The 15,917-nt window shown below is 38.5% G+C and overlaps 2 long non-coding RNA genes across 2 annotated transcripts; both read left to right on the top strand.

Moving 5' to 3' along the window:
* Positions 1–550: 550 nt before the first annotated feature.
* Positions 551–1,612, top strand: LOC138978632 (uncharacterized). The gene is made up of 3 exons (XR_011459750.1): positions 551–764; positions 1,100–1,275; positions 1,595–1,612. It is a non-coding gene; the product is annotated as an uncharacterized lncRNA (long non-coding RNA).
* Positions 1,613–1,627: 15 nt separating this feature from the next.
* On the top strand, positions 1,628–8,568 carry LOC138978631 (uncharacterized). Its single transcript, XR_011459749.1, has 5 exons — positions 1,628–1,774; positions 2,485–2,599; positions 3,421–3,529; positions 4,476–4,588; positions 6,764–8,568. It is a non-coding gene; the product is annotated as an uncharacterized lncRNA (long non-coding RNA).
* The last annotated feature ends 7,349 nt before the right edge of the window (positions 8,569–15,917 follow it).

Genomic DNA, 15,917 nt, shown 5'->3' with positions numbered 1-15,917 from the left:
GCCCACACGCATGCACACACACAAACCGCTGACATTCGCTTACGAAACACACACACACACACACACAACACACCACACACACACACACACACACACACACACACACAACCACACATATACCCCCACACCCCCCCCTACAACACATCCCCCATACACACACATACTGCGTAAACGCACACACACCACCCGTCACACCACTCACACCACACACACACACCCACACACACACACTTGTGTGCGTTGCATAGTTCTATGCACATGCTAAAATGAACAGAGCAGTACCTAAAAGGAACTGTAACTCATAAAATTAAATAACTAGTAAAACATTTAAGTTTTGGTTGAGTATATATATACATAAAATATTGGACTAGCAAAGTCATCAAACACAAGACCAAACAAAACAAAAACAAACTGAGCCGGCTACTTTCGATACGAAGAAAGTGTTCGCTTGCGAGAGTTATGTCCCTTAAAAATCGAAGAGGAGACCACTCCGAAGTAAATCAAGGGACAGCACTAGTACTGATTTTCAACGAACGAACGAAGAAAGTGTTTGCACCAGGGAGATTGGAAAAAAGCGGGCTACACACATCACGAAAGGAACCCACCAAGAGAGTGTAACCATAATTCAGAGAGCAGAAGACGGATCTGGACTGAGAAGTAAGCCTTCAAGAGTTTTCCACGTAATCGTATCCAGATTCGCTCAGGAGTTATCGAGTGATTTGCAAAGTTCTGTAACTGCCAAGTCATCGACTATCGAGTGAGGAGTACGTATAATTATTCTTTACTCCCACAACTCTTTTTCACTATCACTGTCACTACCCGTATCCGAATATTTTTGAGATTTGCAAAGTTTATACCATTGTGAGAATCTGAATCTGATACAATTGCAGTGACCATTGGGCCGTCTGGTTGGTTTTTTTCTCTCTTGAGTTTGAGTTTGATGTTTTTTACTTGAGTTTTACTTGTTTGTTGATTCTATCTGGATCTGGCTGCCCCACATGGTGGTGTTCGTGGGGAGTACGTGACAGAGGCGGACTATTTCGTTAACTGTTTACTTGTAAATTCCCATTTTGAAAACATGTATACATGACTTTTTCAGATTAAAAATCTGTCGGCAATGTGGAAAAGAGGTTGAACTGGTAACAGGAACAGGGAGCTGGTTGATCAACTTGATGGCATGGCTGTACCAAATCATTCAATTGGAACGGAACCGACAAAAACACCAATGTTTCCATTCTTCTTTGTGCTGAAAGTTTACACTGACAGGGACAACAAGTAAGTGACATTTTAAACTCTTGTCTTAAATTACCCGTACCACTTGTATAACACACACACACACACACACACACACACACACACACACACTGACACACACACACACCACAATTAAACATCAAGTTTTTCTGTTCACTTTCAGTGATGGACGGCCTATCTGGTGGCCTGTAATTATTCCAGTGTCTTGGGGGCACAAGAGGCAAAACTGTTTGATGTTACTTTTTGTGTTTTTATTTCTGCATGCTTTATTTGGATTACTAGAAAACCTCTTTTTATTCCTTTGTGCAAATCTATTTGACCTTTATTCTTTTACTTTTAGTGAAAAACAAAACTGCCTCCCATGGGTTGGTGGGGGAGCTTCTGGACTCCAGGTCAAAAGAACAGTCGGCAGGGTGATGACAGATGGCTGTACCAATGAGTCATTCAGATAGAAAAGGAAGCAGACACCAAGGATTCCATTCTCTGTGCTGAAATTGTGAAAAGTTGTACTCTTTAACCAGTAAGTAAATTATTAACAACAAATTATAACATTTCATTTCAAATTTAATGTAATTTGCAATTATATTGTACTAGCATAGCTGAATTTGGTATTTATGATCCACTTTTGTGTAATGTTTGCAACACACACACATACATTCAAATATAAACTGCTTCTGAATCAGTGATGGACATTTCTTGTTTGATTCACTGTCTTGGAGTTTGATCAAATTTTCAAACAAATTTTGCTTTTCTTGGGTGTGTGTTTGTTTTTGTTTAGCCCTTAATTGTGATGCACAGACAGACACACACACTTAAAGACACACTCCCTTTTAGGACCTTGCTTTTTTCATATTTTCTGTGAATAACCTTTGTGAATCATCAATCAACGGCCTTTTTAAGACACCCAGGGGTCCTTTTTAAGGCCTATTTTTCTCAGATATTTTGAGGTCTAACAAGGGGAGTTCCACTGTATGAGCAAGCCTTAGTTCTATGTTTAAGTATAACAATGGGTGAAGTGCATCTGACTTTATATTTGTCATATCATTTTAAATGCCCTTGAAAAGTTTTGTTGATCATCATTATAAAAATACAGTCATGAAATTTCTGGCTGGATACTCAGTCCTCTCTTGTGTTACAGATGCTGTGAAGCGACAGGAGGTGCTCCTTCAGCAGATAAGGACAACAACAAAGAGTTTTGTATCACTTTATGGAACTTGTTATATCTTTCAGGGTCCTAAATGGAGGGTTTCACTGGAGCAGTGACTGTTGGACAACAAGTGCAGGGTGTGTTTGGACCTCCTGGATCAACATGTGTGCAGAACTGCTTAGGGCTTGAACTTCATGGGTGTGTGTTGGAAATTTCATATTAGATTTTGATATTAACATATTCCTGTGGTGCTATATAATTTAAATTATATGAGTAAATGAATATGTCTGTATGAATGTACGTATTTGCTGTGTCATTGTGGCATAGATATATAGACCTATAGCAATAACAAGACATACATGCTGTGAATGTATGCTTTTATGCTCTCCTTGTACAAATCTGAATTAACTGAAATTTTTCTTAATGGCCAAGCACAGCCAGCTCTTTTCGACCTTTACATAGGGCCACAGTCAGAGATTGTAGAGTACACAGAGACCATTCATACTTCTTTGCGCTAAGGTAGGACTGCAGGTTATGTTTTTATCACGGCTTTGTCAACATACTGTCATTTCTGTCCGGCTGACAGTGCTGCAAACATTCATTGGATTGAAAATGTGTTTGTTATTGTTTGTGAACATCCTTTTTTAAAAGACCTGGAAAAAAGCCCCAGAACAGATTATATAGTACATAATAATATGTAATTGAATTTAAATTTTCTTTTCAAATCAGTGTCTTTTTACAAACTAGCCTTTGTTATTTTTGTGAGTTTAAGTCAGATATCAACACATACTGAATGCATAGTTCAGTCTTAGAGTGGGAGAATGTTTGAGGCATAAATTGCTTTTGACAACAACAAAAGTTCCCGGTTGAATCGAAAAGCTCCCCCAAAATAATTTTATTACACATGCCTAAAGCCAGCATAGTGCAAGCAGATTTATTTGTGTATGTGCTTGTATAACATGTACAAAGACAGATAATTTGTACAAGTGTTGGCTCTTCATTTTTAATTATTTTTTCAGGATCCTTGGGGGGTTCCACTGTATCTGTGACTTTAAGACAACATATCGAGTTCTGGTGGTTTTTTGACCTAATGGATCAACATATGTGCAGACCTGCTGAGTGCTTGAGGTAAATTGGTGCATTTAGATATATATTGTTTTGCCTACCTGAGAGATACCACCCATGTGTCATGATGTGATAAATGAACCATCTCTTCACAGGCGTGTCTATCATGTAAATGAGGTTGGTTCAAACAACGTGTCTGTCAGGGATGTCATTTTCCACTGCTTATGCAAAATCTCCGAGACAAACTTCATTCTCAAAACACTCGCGAGAAAATGGCAAACCCAAACGTGTTACGAGACGTGTTACGAGAATGACTTTGCATCTGTGACTTTGTAATCATGAGCAGTGGAATATATAAGGTCCCTGCCAGACCAGCTTGCCATGACCTCAATGATATGCCCATATGTGCGTGTATGGTTTAGTTACTACATGGGTTATCTCTCCGGTACGTAGGAATTGAAAACAGAATACTTCATGGCTTGCTGTGTGGCACCAGATTTACACTTATTGCTTTTCAAATATTGAAATATTCACGACGGGCGCATTGTACACGCAAGCACAAGACCAAGTGCGCACGGAAAAGATCCTGTAAACCATGTGGGAGTTCGGTGGGTTATAGAAACACGAAAATACCCAGCATGCCTCCCCGAAATTGGCGTATGCTGTCTGAATGGCGGCCATACACGTAAAAATGCACATGAGTGAACGTGGGAGTCTAAGCCCATGAACGAAGAAACAGAAGAAGAAATAATATTCACTTTTACTTGTGTAAACCCAGTAACACACAGTAGGCTATGTAGTGTTCTCTATTTGTGTCATTGAAACGCTTCTGTCCCGTCAATCACACTTTAAATTGCCTTATATTTTGGATGACATATGCCACCCCTTTGGTATTCCACTGATAATAGTTTAATGTTTTAGCTAAATAGTTTCAGCTAATCGCTATGGAGTATGCAAACACTGGAATTATATGCGATGAAACACTCAAGCTGCTTTCTCTTGCTTATAGCTGAGAGCAGCACTGTAGCTCAGTGACTGTCGGGTGGAGGATCCAATTCCTGCCTGTTTCCGACATAATGGATCAACATGAGTGCAGACCTGCTGAGCGCCTTATCTTCTTGGGTGTGTATAGATGTATACATTAAAGGCACAGTAAGCCTCCCGTAAACCATCACAGAGCTCCCCGAGCGTCTACATACAGTACAAGCATACTTCCATTTGAACGCTCACCGAACGGGAACATCCTGGCTGCTTTCTGTCGAGCATGAAAAATTTTCAAAGAATTTATTTTCGTGGACTTGGTCCTCTACAACAATGGCGCCTCGTTTTGGTGCTGGACGGCTGTTATGAATATTCAATACCGGAAATCACGCCCGGACAGTAAGCCTCCCGTAAACCATCACAGATACTGTCAGGCTTTTACACACAGTACAAACACCCTTCCATTTGAACGCTCACCAAACGGGAATATCCTAGGTGCCCTACGTAAAGAGCGAGCAATTTTTAAAGAATTAATTTTGCCGATTGAACTCAGGTCAAAAATGAGTTACTTCCCTTCTGGTCTCATTCTATCGATGTAAACTGGCGATAGCCGTGGATCGATGATTATCAGAATGTTTTTGGACCGTGGTGCGTTTTTGCGCTAGACCTAACTTTTAAAATCTAAATAATAAATTGACAGCTTGTTACACAAACATTCTTTAATCATAAAAGAATTCTTTTTTGACTCACATGCGAAGCAAAAGTGAGTCTATGTACTCACCCGAGTCGTCCGTCCGTCCGTCCGTCCGGACGTCCGGACGTCCGGACATCCGGACGTCCGGACGTCCGTCCGTCCGTCCGGAAAACTTTAACGTTCGATATTTCTTGGACACTATTCAGTCTATCAGTACCAAATTTGGCAAGATGGTGTATGATGACAAGGCCCCAAAAAACATACATAGCATCTTGACCTTGCTTCAAGGTCAAGGTCGCAGGGGCCATAAATGTTGCCTAAAAAACAGCTATTTTTCATATTTTTCCCATTTTCTCTGAAGTTTTTGAGATTCAATACCTCACCTATATATGATATATAGGGAAAAGTAAGCCCCATCTTTTGATACCAGTTTGGTTTACCTTGCTTCAAGGTCAAGGTCACAGGAGCTCTTCAAAGTTGGATTGTATACATATTTTGAAGTGACCTTGACCCTGAACTATGGAAGATAACTGTTTCAAACTTAAAAATTATGTGGGGCACATGTTATGCTTTCATCATGAGACACATTCGGTCACATATGATCAAGGTCAAGGTCACTTTGACCCTTATGAAATGTGACCAAAATAAGGTAGTGAACCACTAAAAGTGACCATATCTCATGGTAGAAAGAGCCAATAAGCACCATTGTACTTCCTATGTCTTGAATTAACAGCTTTGTGTTGCATGACCTTGGATGACCTGGTCAAGGTCACATGTATTTTGGTAGGAAAAATGTGTAAAGCATGTGAGTCGTATGGGCTTTGCCCTTCTTGTTCATCAAGACAAGATCAGTACAATTCGAAGTTGTGAAAGTTTGAAAAAAGAAAAGCCCGGAAGCAGGGTCACGCAAGGGTCGTAGCAGACGGCGGTTTATGCATATATCACCGTTCCTCTCAACAGTCAAAAACCATCGCTAGAGTTTTTGTGAACCACAGCCGTTTGTTTCGTGCATAAAAACGTGCTATTGTAGATAAGCTCACATGGAGTCGCATTCAAATGACTAACTGACGACTACATTGTGAAAAAAGGGAAACTGGATCACACTGGTTCACGATGGCTCAGGGGTAAGATAAACCACGCAAAAATAAATTATTTGAAAATTGTTCGCTCTTTATGGAGGGCACCTAGGATGTTCTCAATCGGTGAGTGTTTAAATGAAAGGGTGTTTGTACTGTAGTCTGTGTGTAAAAGCCTGACCGTATCTGTGATGGTTTACGGGAGGCTTACTGTGCCTTCAATTGTATTCATAAATTCACACACACACACACACACATACTGACAAAGACATTCATATTCATGCCTGCACACACGCAAGCACAAACATACACGCACCAGCACGTTTCAAACCCCCACCACCACCACCGTCTCAGTCGGTGCAGCTGTTTCGGAGCCTTTAGTCATCATAATACACACACAGACGGACACAACTTTTAAAAGTTAGATATATATGCACTAAAAGCCACGGCACTTTAAGTTAGGTTTCATTATCATTCTCTTAAAGTTTGGCCCTCTTTGCTTCAGTCTGCATGCTTTCTCATAGTCATACTGCTGTGTCATTGCAGGTTTCATTCCATGCTCTGGTGTGGGTGTCATAAGCAAGAGAGCCTCCTGTTCACTTCCAGCAGATGACTGCATGGTGAAGGACCTTGATACCACTTACAGATGTCAAAGCAGCTAGCTAGATGCCATTGGAGAACAACCAAAACTATTCAGCGGGTGCCATCGGCGAACATAAATACAAGTTACAGAACAGGAAAGCAGATATCACTGGCAAAGGGAACCGGACAGCAGCTACAATAAACTTAATCAGATGCCTGTAGCAAATAATCTGGACACCAATCACAAATCAAACAGATGTGGAGGACAGAGAACATTTCATGTGATTATTGCCACATATGGTCACGGCTCAGAAATGGCGTCGAACTCCACCCTTACCCCATTTAAACGCCCCACACGCTCAGTTGTGGTTTATTCTACCTTTGAAAGTACTGACACGGGGTGCAGATTTGAATAAAGTTACTATTCTGGTAGAAACCGAAAGGTTTGATGACTTTGTTTTCGAGCAAGGCGCAATAGTAGAGTGAAATTACGTCGATTTTTGGGCAGGAAGTTGGGACACTTTTTTACTTGGTGTTGAAACGTCGTATTTGTGCGTACTACACACACTGCTTGGATAAGAACTTGATGGAGAGGGAAAGAGAAGGTGTTAGTTATTGTTTACATACTGCACGATAACCTGTACCTCACCCCAACAGTCGGCTGAGATCAAGTTTAGATCCAACGGTGAGTATGTTACTTTTCGTGTTTGGAGTCACGTAGGCAGTTTTAGCTTTTGCCGCGCTTTTAATAATGATGACAGACGTTGAACTAAGCGATAAACTTGGACAAGAAAGAACAATCTACTACTTAAAACAAAAAATATGCACAAACACAGAAGACAAAGCAATGAAAATAAGTCTTAAGTTCGTTGTTGTGTACTTTCGTGTTACCGCGAAAAGTAACAACGTAAATCAAAGTTGTTTATGGACATGTTCCTGACTTCCAACGATGGAAACAACTGTTCTATCGTCTGCTACAAAGTTGCATTGACTGTCTCGAACTCAGAACTCAGTGTGGCATGGAGGAGATGGACGTAAACGGCCAAGATAAAAACCACTGGTTTTTCGTTGTATGTAACGTACTCACCTGCAGTTTGAAACACTGTTATTTTCACTAAATAACAACTTACTTCCTTTTTTTTTCATCTGAAAGTTAGAAGTGTTATTGTGATTTGTTTTGATAAAATTTGCATTTTTTAGGACAAAGATTTTTCTTTATTTTGATTTTTAAAGACATATGTTTGAGACGATTCAACCAATTTCCCAAGTTATTCAGCGTTCATGTCATTGCATGTGTTTTTTCTGGCCTTTTCTATAGTCTTTCCATACAGTTCACCTTGTGCTTTGTTTTCATGCCAATTTAATGAAATAAATTACAGGAAAAAGAAATATATGTTTTTTTACATTGAGTGCGTTACTCACACCACTCGCACATCGTGAGAGGTAACACACTCCAATCGTTTGTAGAGTTATCTTGAAAATTATTTAAATCTTGCTGGAACAAAGTAAGGAATGAATCAAGTAAACAGAAAATGATGTCTGCGTTTATTGTTTTGAATTAGAGTGGGTTTTTTTAGGAACAGTGTTGAGTGTGTTACTCACACCACTCGCACATCGTGAGAGGTAACACACTCCAATCGTTTGTAGAGTTATCTTGAAAATTAATTAAATCTTGCTGGAACAAAGTAAGGAATGAATCAAGTAAACAGAAAATGATGTCTGCGTTTATTGTTTTGAATTAGAGTGGTTTTTTTAGGAACAGTGTTGAGTGTGTTACTCACACCACTCGCACATCGTGAGAGGTAACACACTCCAATAGTTTGTACAGTTATCTTGAAAATTAATTAAATCTTGCTGGAACAAAGTAAGGAATGAATCAAGTAAACAGAAAATGATGTCTGCGTTTATTGTTTTGAATTAGAGTGTTTTTTTGACTCACATGCGAAGCAAAAGTGAGTATGTACTCACCCGAGTCGTCCGTCCGTCCGTCCGTCCGTCCGGAAAACTTTAACGTTGGATATTTCTTGGACACTATTCAGTCTATCAGTACCAAATTTGGCAAGATGGTGTATGATGACAAGGCCCCAAAAAACATACATAGCATCTTGACCTTGCGTCAAGGTCAAGGTCGCAGGGGCCATAAATGTTGTCTAAAAAATTTTTCACATTTTTCCCATTTTCTCTGAAGTTTTTGAGATTGAATACCTCACCTATATATGATATATAGGGCAAAGTAAACCCCATCTTTTGATACCAGTTTGGTTTACCTTGCTTCAAGGTCAAGGTCACAGGAGCTCTTCAAAGTTGGATTGTATACATATTTTGAAGTGACCTTGACCCTGAACTATGGAAGATAACTGTTTCAAACTTAAAAGCACATGTTATGCTTTCCTCATGAGACACATTTGGTCACATATGATCAAGGTCAAGGTCACTTTGACCCTTATGAAATGTGACCAAAATAAGGCAGTGAACCACTAAAAGTGACCATATCTCATGGTAGAAAGAGCCAATAAGCACCATTGTACTTCCTATGTCTTGAATTAACAGCTTTGTGTTGCATGACCTTGGATGACCTTGACCTTGAGTCAAGGTCACATGTATTTTGGTAGGAAAAATGTGTAAAGCAGTTCTTAGTGTATGATGTCATTGCTAGGTTTAGTTATTTGACCTTGACCCTGAAGGTCAAGGTCATGTAAAGGTCAAGGTCAAGCATGTGAGTCGTATGGGCTTTGCCCTTCTTGTTACAATTTACTTTGAAGGATTGGTAATTTTCAGTTCTTTGAGTACTTGTTTGATCGTTGTTTTGTTTATTGGTGTTCATGTAACACACACACTTGCCTAGGGTACCGAGATATGCAGATTATTGCTGTCGGAATGTGTCAACAATAGTTTCAATAGTTGTGTAGCAACCATGGTGTCATTCTTATAATTAATTTCACAATTAACTGAATGCACTGAATATGAACAACGTTTTGTTCATGTTATGACAGTGTTTTGTAACACACTCATTGGCGAATAAACAGCATTTTCCTTGATAACTTCAAAATCCGCCTTCAACCTAAGATTTTTTTGTTGGGTTTATCAAGTTTTTTTGCACAGTGTATTGTTTTCATTACCAAGTGGATGGATATATGCTTTATACCTTACAAAATAATGTGAAGTAAGACTTTTTTGGTGAAATGTAACACACTCAGCGTTAAAAGTGAGAAAATCTTCTCTGTATTGTGAATTGGAGCATGGTAGAAGTCATAAGACATCATTGTTAGGTTGTTATGGTTTTGCTCTTTCATTTTTCATTCTTTTGCATGCATTTTTCATGTGAATATCTTGACAGTGTCCTAAAGTTTGATTTTTTTGGTGAAATGTAACACACTCATTGGAAACTTTTAGGAATGACTTGACAGATAACTGATAATGGGAATAACGGGTCCGGTATCATTGATGCATTTCAACTCTTTACTATTATGTACTTGTTTCTCTTCCCATTACATGTATTTCTAAGGTTGTGTGTGTAAAATAAATAGGAATTTAGCAGTTTTGAATGTCTGTGTTGTGAGACACAGAAAGTTGATTTTTGTTTGAATACATTTTCACATCTTGTTCTGATTTGATTTTTTTTGCAGACTGTCCGTATGAAGTGTGTGGAACTAAGAATTGATTGACTGCTGAAACAGTAATCTTTTCAGTTCTTTGAGTACTTGTTTGATCGTTGTTTTGTTTATTGGTGTTCATGTAACATACACACATTCCTAGGGTACCTAGATATGCAGATTATTGCTGTCGGGGAATGCCACTTTTCACAAATGAAGATCAAGGTAGATACTAACTAATGCAGTTAACTTTTATTGTGTAATAGGTTTACTGTTAACTGTATATTAGAAAACAATGTGTGACACGGTGTTATGTAACACACTCCAGTTAAAATTTAAAATGCAATTCATTCCGCAGTAATTGATGAAAATACATTGTTACTGCCCAGACACAACTAAACACATAAACAGTTTTGCTGGACCCCAAAATGGAAAGTAATCCAAGAGTTTGTATTTGTGACTCAAGTGTCCCACAAATTGGACACCTTTTCTGAGCCATGACCATATATAACCCTGTTTTGAAAAAAAGGGACATAACACCACACTATATACTTTCTGGTTGCATGCTGAAAACTCTCCATTGGACATTAAGTGAGTTTTGACTCACCAGGTCAGGAGAATGTCACTGATGGGGAGCATAATTAGGCTGACTTACAATTGGTAGACAGAATTGAACATTGTTGTTTTCTTGGATGGTTTTCGGGATAGAATTTACAAAGTTAACATACTGCTATGGTTTGATCAATTTCAAACATGACCACATTTGGCATTTTTTCAAAACCACATTTTTGACAAATATCAAGGATGTGTTGCGAAAGCATGTGTTCTTATTTTTCTGAAATGTTTTGAAAGCTAGATTTTTGATACTTTACAGGCTATTGAAGTTGGATGACCTGTAGATGTGACCCATGTAAAATTGACCCTCATAAACTTTTAAGTTCACAGAAATTAATAATAATAACAGAGAAATGGTATTATTTTGAATGTGTTTGAAGCAAGATCGTTGTAACTCAATAACCCCCCGCGGGTTAGGGGGAAGAATCTACCCGATGCTCCCCAGCATGTCGTAAGAGGCGACTAACGGATTCTGTTTCTCCTTTTACCCTTGTTAAGTGTTTCTTGTATAGAATATAGTCAATTTTTGTAAAGATTTTAGTCAAGCAGTATGTAAGACATGTTAAGTCCTTTGTACTGGAAACTTGCATTCTCCCAGTAAGGTCATATATTGTACTACGTTGCAAGCCCCTGAAGCAAATTTTTGATTAGTGCTTTTGTGAACAAGAAACCATTGACAAGTGGCTCTATCCCATCTCCCCCCTTTCCCCATCGGGATATAACCTTGAATGGTTGAAAACGACGTTAAACACCAAATAAAGAAAGAAAGTAACTCAATAACTTTATCTGTGTAAGGTCACACACATACAGGGTTAGATGACATCAAGTCAGCTTGATAGTTTGCATTATTCAAGTTCAGATTGGGGTAGAGTTCCGGTCAATAATAGGGACAATCATTGTCTCCTTTGATTGTTCAGAGTTTTCATGTACTGATGTATGCATGGTCACTTTCAAAGCTAATCATAGAAATTTAACTTGGCTGTAGGGGAGATAATTTTGAGAAAATATAATAAATAATAATAATAAAGTGTATTTATATTGCGCCTATCCCTTTCAAAAAACAAAAATATTTGGCTCTAAGCGCATTACAACATGTGTAGGGACTTGGTACAATCAAGTCTGACAAATACAATAACACAATATACAGTCGGTCTCTTGGGTAAAAATGGGAAAAGCAGCTTCGACATTTAAACACTGCTACTAAAAAATCCTCTAACAATGCATACTGCTTTACAATATAAAATATGCATTTATGTATAAATAGGAATTTGAAAAGGTTCTTATGATAAAAACTAACTAGCGAACGACGAAGAAGAAGAAGAATAAAACTATCAATGTCAATGTATAACAAGTCATTCAACGTAAATGGCTAAAGAACAACAACAAAGCAATGATGATAAAACAGTTATACTCAATGGCTAAAGATGAATTCCCACAAAGAAGAGTGCTATAATAAATCTGTTTCGTGCATTTTATTATTACTTGTTCTGGTTAACAGGGTTATAAAAAAATTGCATTAAAGCTGTTTCTGCATTGGGACATTTACCAAAAATCAACAGCTTGGTTACTCACTGTGCAAGATGGACACCTTATTTAAAATTATTATTTAATTGGGTCTTTTACATGTTAGTGGATATTTTAAAAGGTTCTTACATAAGTTTGACTATTAATGCTCTGCCGAAAAATGAAAATAAAATTTAAAACATGTGATGAACCTTTACTTTCCTACCAAATGTGACAGATTGACTGCAGCGAGTGGCCTGATCGTGCACACACACATTCAATTCACACAAAACAATTGATTCAGCAAAACTTGGGGCCACATTTACATCCAGTGTAATTTTTAAGGCTATGGTACTTTTTCAAGAAAGTACTGCAGTATACTATAGTAAACTGTAGTAAAAGTACTATAGTACAAAATCTACAGCAACAAAAGTACCACACTGTACTATAGTAAACTATAGTAAAAGTACTATAGTACAAATGTACCATGCCAAAAATACCACGCTGTACTATAGTAAACTATAGTAAAAGTACTATAGTACAAATGTACTCTACGAAAGTACCACGCTGTACTACACTTTACTCTAGTAAACTGTAGTACATGTACTCTAGTAAACTATAGTTTACTATAGTTTACTATAGTATACTATAGTACATTTTGGCAAAAAAGTGCTCAAAATACTATAGTACATTTAAATGTACTATAGTTTACTATAGTATACTATAGTACATGTACCACAATGTACTATAGTACACACTAATGTATTGTACTATAGTACTTTTTGTACTATAGTTTACTATAGTACTAGTACTATAGTAAACTATGGTACACCATAGTACAATTCAATGTACTATAGTACTTGTACTATAGTAAACTATAGTATACCATAGTACAATTCAATGTACCATAGTACTTGTACCATAGTAAACTATAGTATACTATAGTACAAGTACTATGGTATACTATAGTACATAGTGTGGTACTTTTTTACTTGGGACTATTGCTGTTATTTTAACCACTATTGTAAGGGACAATTAGACAATTAAAGATTTGTTCTTGTTCTTGTTCTTGTTCTCTCTCTCTCTCTCTTTAAAACTATTAAAGCGAATTATGTCAATTTCGACGATGTCACAGAACATGAATCAACATTTTGATGTAAAGGACTAACAGAAGAGAATCTACTTACTACTTGTGCGTTTTGATTCATTCAAAGATGCAAAGATTTTCGCAGTTGTTGATACAAAGGGACTTGACGCTCACTTTCTGCACGCTGAGAACGCCACTTCCTACAGTGACGCTGAGAATTACGTTCAAAAATACCATCAAAATATTAATTCTGCCCTACAGCGTTTTAGTTGGTCCATGATGGGTCCAACCATTTGTTTTCCTAATTTATGTCAAGCCTCTGATGCCAAGAAATTGAGTATGTGAAGCCGACCCGCTTTGAATTTTCAACTGTAATATGACAAAGGAGTTACGCCCCTTATCCGTTCGTTATCAAAGCCTTGTGTAGGGAACGTCATGGCTTTGAGTTCAAAATGAATACCAGGCTGCGCACGAAGGAAGGGAGATCTAAAAATAGTAACGTGCAGTGACCTTCTAAAAATAGTAACGTAGTAACGGGAATATGGATTGACGCCACACGAAGGAAGGGAGATAAACGCGCAAAACAAAACACTGGAGAAGATAAGGAAGAGTTACTGGGAATGCATATAGTGGATCTACAGAAAAACCAAAATCGGTTCAGCGCTGAGGTTGTGTCCGGGGTGTAGCTGAATACGGTCTCCAAATTTGAAAAAAATCGACCGAGAACTTTGGCCGTGCATCGCGAACAGACACACAGACACACAGACAGACACAAGTCGTATATATATATAGATAGATAGAAGATAGATGTATATATTTACGGATTCGGGAGATAATAAATAATTCGATACGATCATTTTTTAATCAATAAGCTTAAATTTTACTTCAATGAAAACTTCAATTAATAAAAACTGATCACATAATTTGTAGGCTTCCGAGTTGAAATGTAATCCAATAGTCGGGACTTTTATAAGAATGTTTTTGCAAACTGTCGCTCAATGAAGCGAAACTTGAAAAAAAGGACGTTACAGTGCCGCCTCGACTTTTATTAATAAAAAATAAAAAAAACGGATATGACACCATCAAAAAATGTATCGAAAAAGTGAGAGAGAAAAAAAGGTCACGTTGAGGATATTAACTTGAATAATTTGAATGTGAAGATGTATGATGATCTGTCCATTATTTTGGGGGGAATTGCTCTCCACACAAACACACCCACATACACACTCACATGCACACACACACACACACACACGAGCGTTGGCGCGTCACCCTTTTAACGTGTGTACCGAACGAGCGGCGAGCGCGCGCGAGACTGGAGAGAGTGCCACAGATAGAGACAGACACAGTGTTATGGAGTGGTATAGCCCGGTTTTTAGACAATCATAAATGCCTCTACACAACTCTATAAATTTAGTATTTGTTTACAGACTTGAATGTAATCTGAATAGTTGTCCGCTACCGTAGCTTACAAGGCACAAGCGCACACGCACTCACACACGCAAAAACCTGGTGTTAAATGGATCTTGACACTGCCAAGACTAATTATTATTAGTTTACAAAGCTTTTTACATCACAAAATCATTTCCGGCTTCGACCAGTACCCTAGGCCGACAACACCGCAAGAAACTCTACAGTCCAAGACGCAGACACCTTTTGGCTCAAACAAAGCAGCTTAACAGGTAAGACGAATAGGTATTCTACTGTACGTTACCCTACTGCCATCTTTCGGCCCTCAAGATGTTGGTATGGCTGTAAGTCCTTCAGACGACTGACAAGGATGCACCAGTCCTCACGACACCGCGACCATTGCTTGACGTAGTCCTTGATCCTTCCAGTTCGTCTCGGCGGCTAACTGTAGAACCCTGCCAGCTCTCCATGCCATGGTCATGTACACCAAGCTGCAGTTGACTGGTTCAGTTCAGCCTCCGTCGATGAAACCCTCCAGTTGGAAACACTCAAAAGAGTGTAAAGCCAACATTTAGTACAGTCGCCGGCCTGGCATGAATATGAAAATGGAAGATATCACGTAGACTGATAGGGAAAGTTCGTCAGTCTTCATCCTTCTTCAGTCAGATACCTAAAACAGGAGCCCGTCTGCTAACGTGTTACGAAAAACATGAGTCGAGCTTGGCTCCTTGACGGCGACTGATTTTACAAAGTCGTTCTTGCTATGACATTGCCAGTGAGCTGTCGCCTGCATTACTTGCACGTGAAAAACCTTGTCAGTTACACAAAGGTTCAACTGCGGTCAACGCGACGGTATGCAGCCTATAGCCCTTTCCAATGTCTGACCATCGCTATAGTCTATTCTATTTAC

This window comes from Littorina saxatilis, linkage group LG10 (assembly GCF_037325665.1).
Source record: "Littorina saxatilis isolate snail1 linkage group LG10, US_GU_Lsax_2.0, whole genome shotgun sequence".
NCBI classification, from domain to species: Eukaryota; Metazoa; Mollusca; class Gastropoda; order Littorinimorpha; family Littorinidae; genus Littorina; species Littorina saxatilis.
Note: the sequence above shows the minus strand (reverse complement) of the source record. Positions and strands in the feature narration are given on the sequence as shown.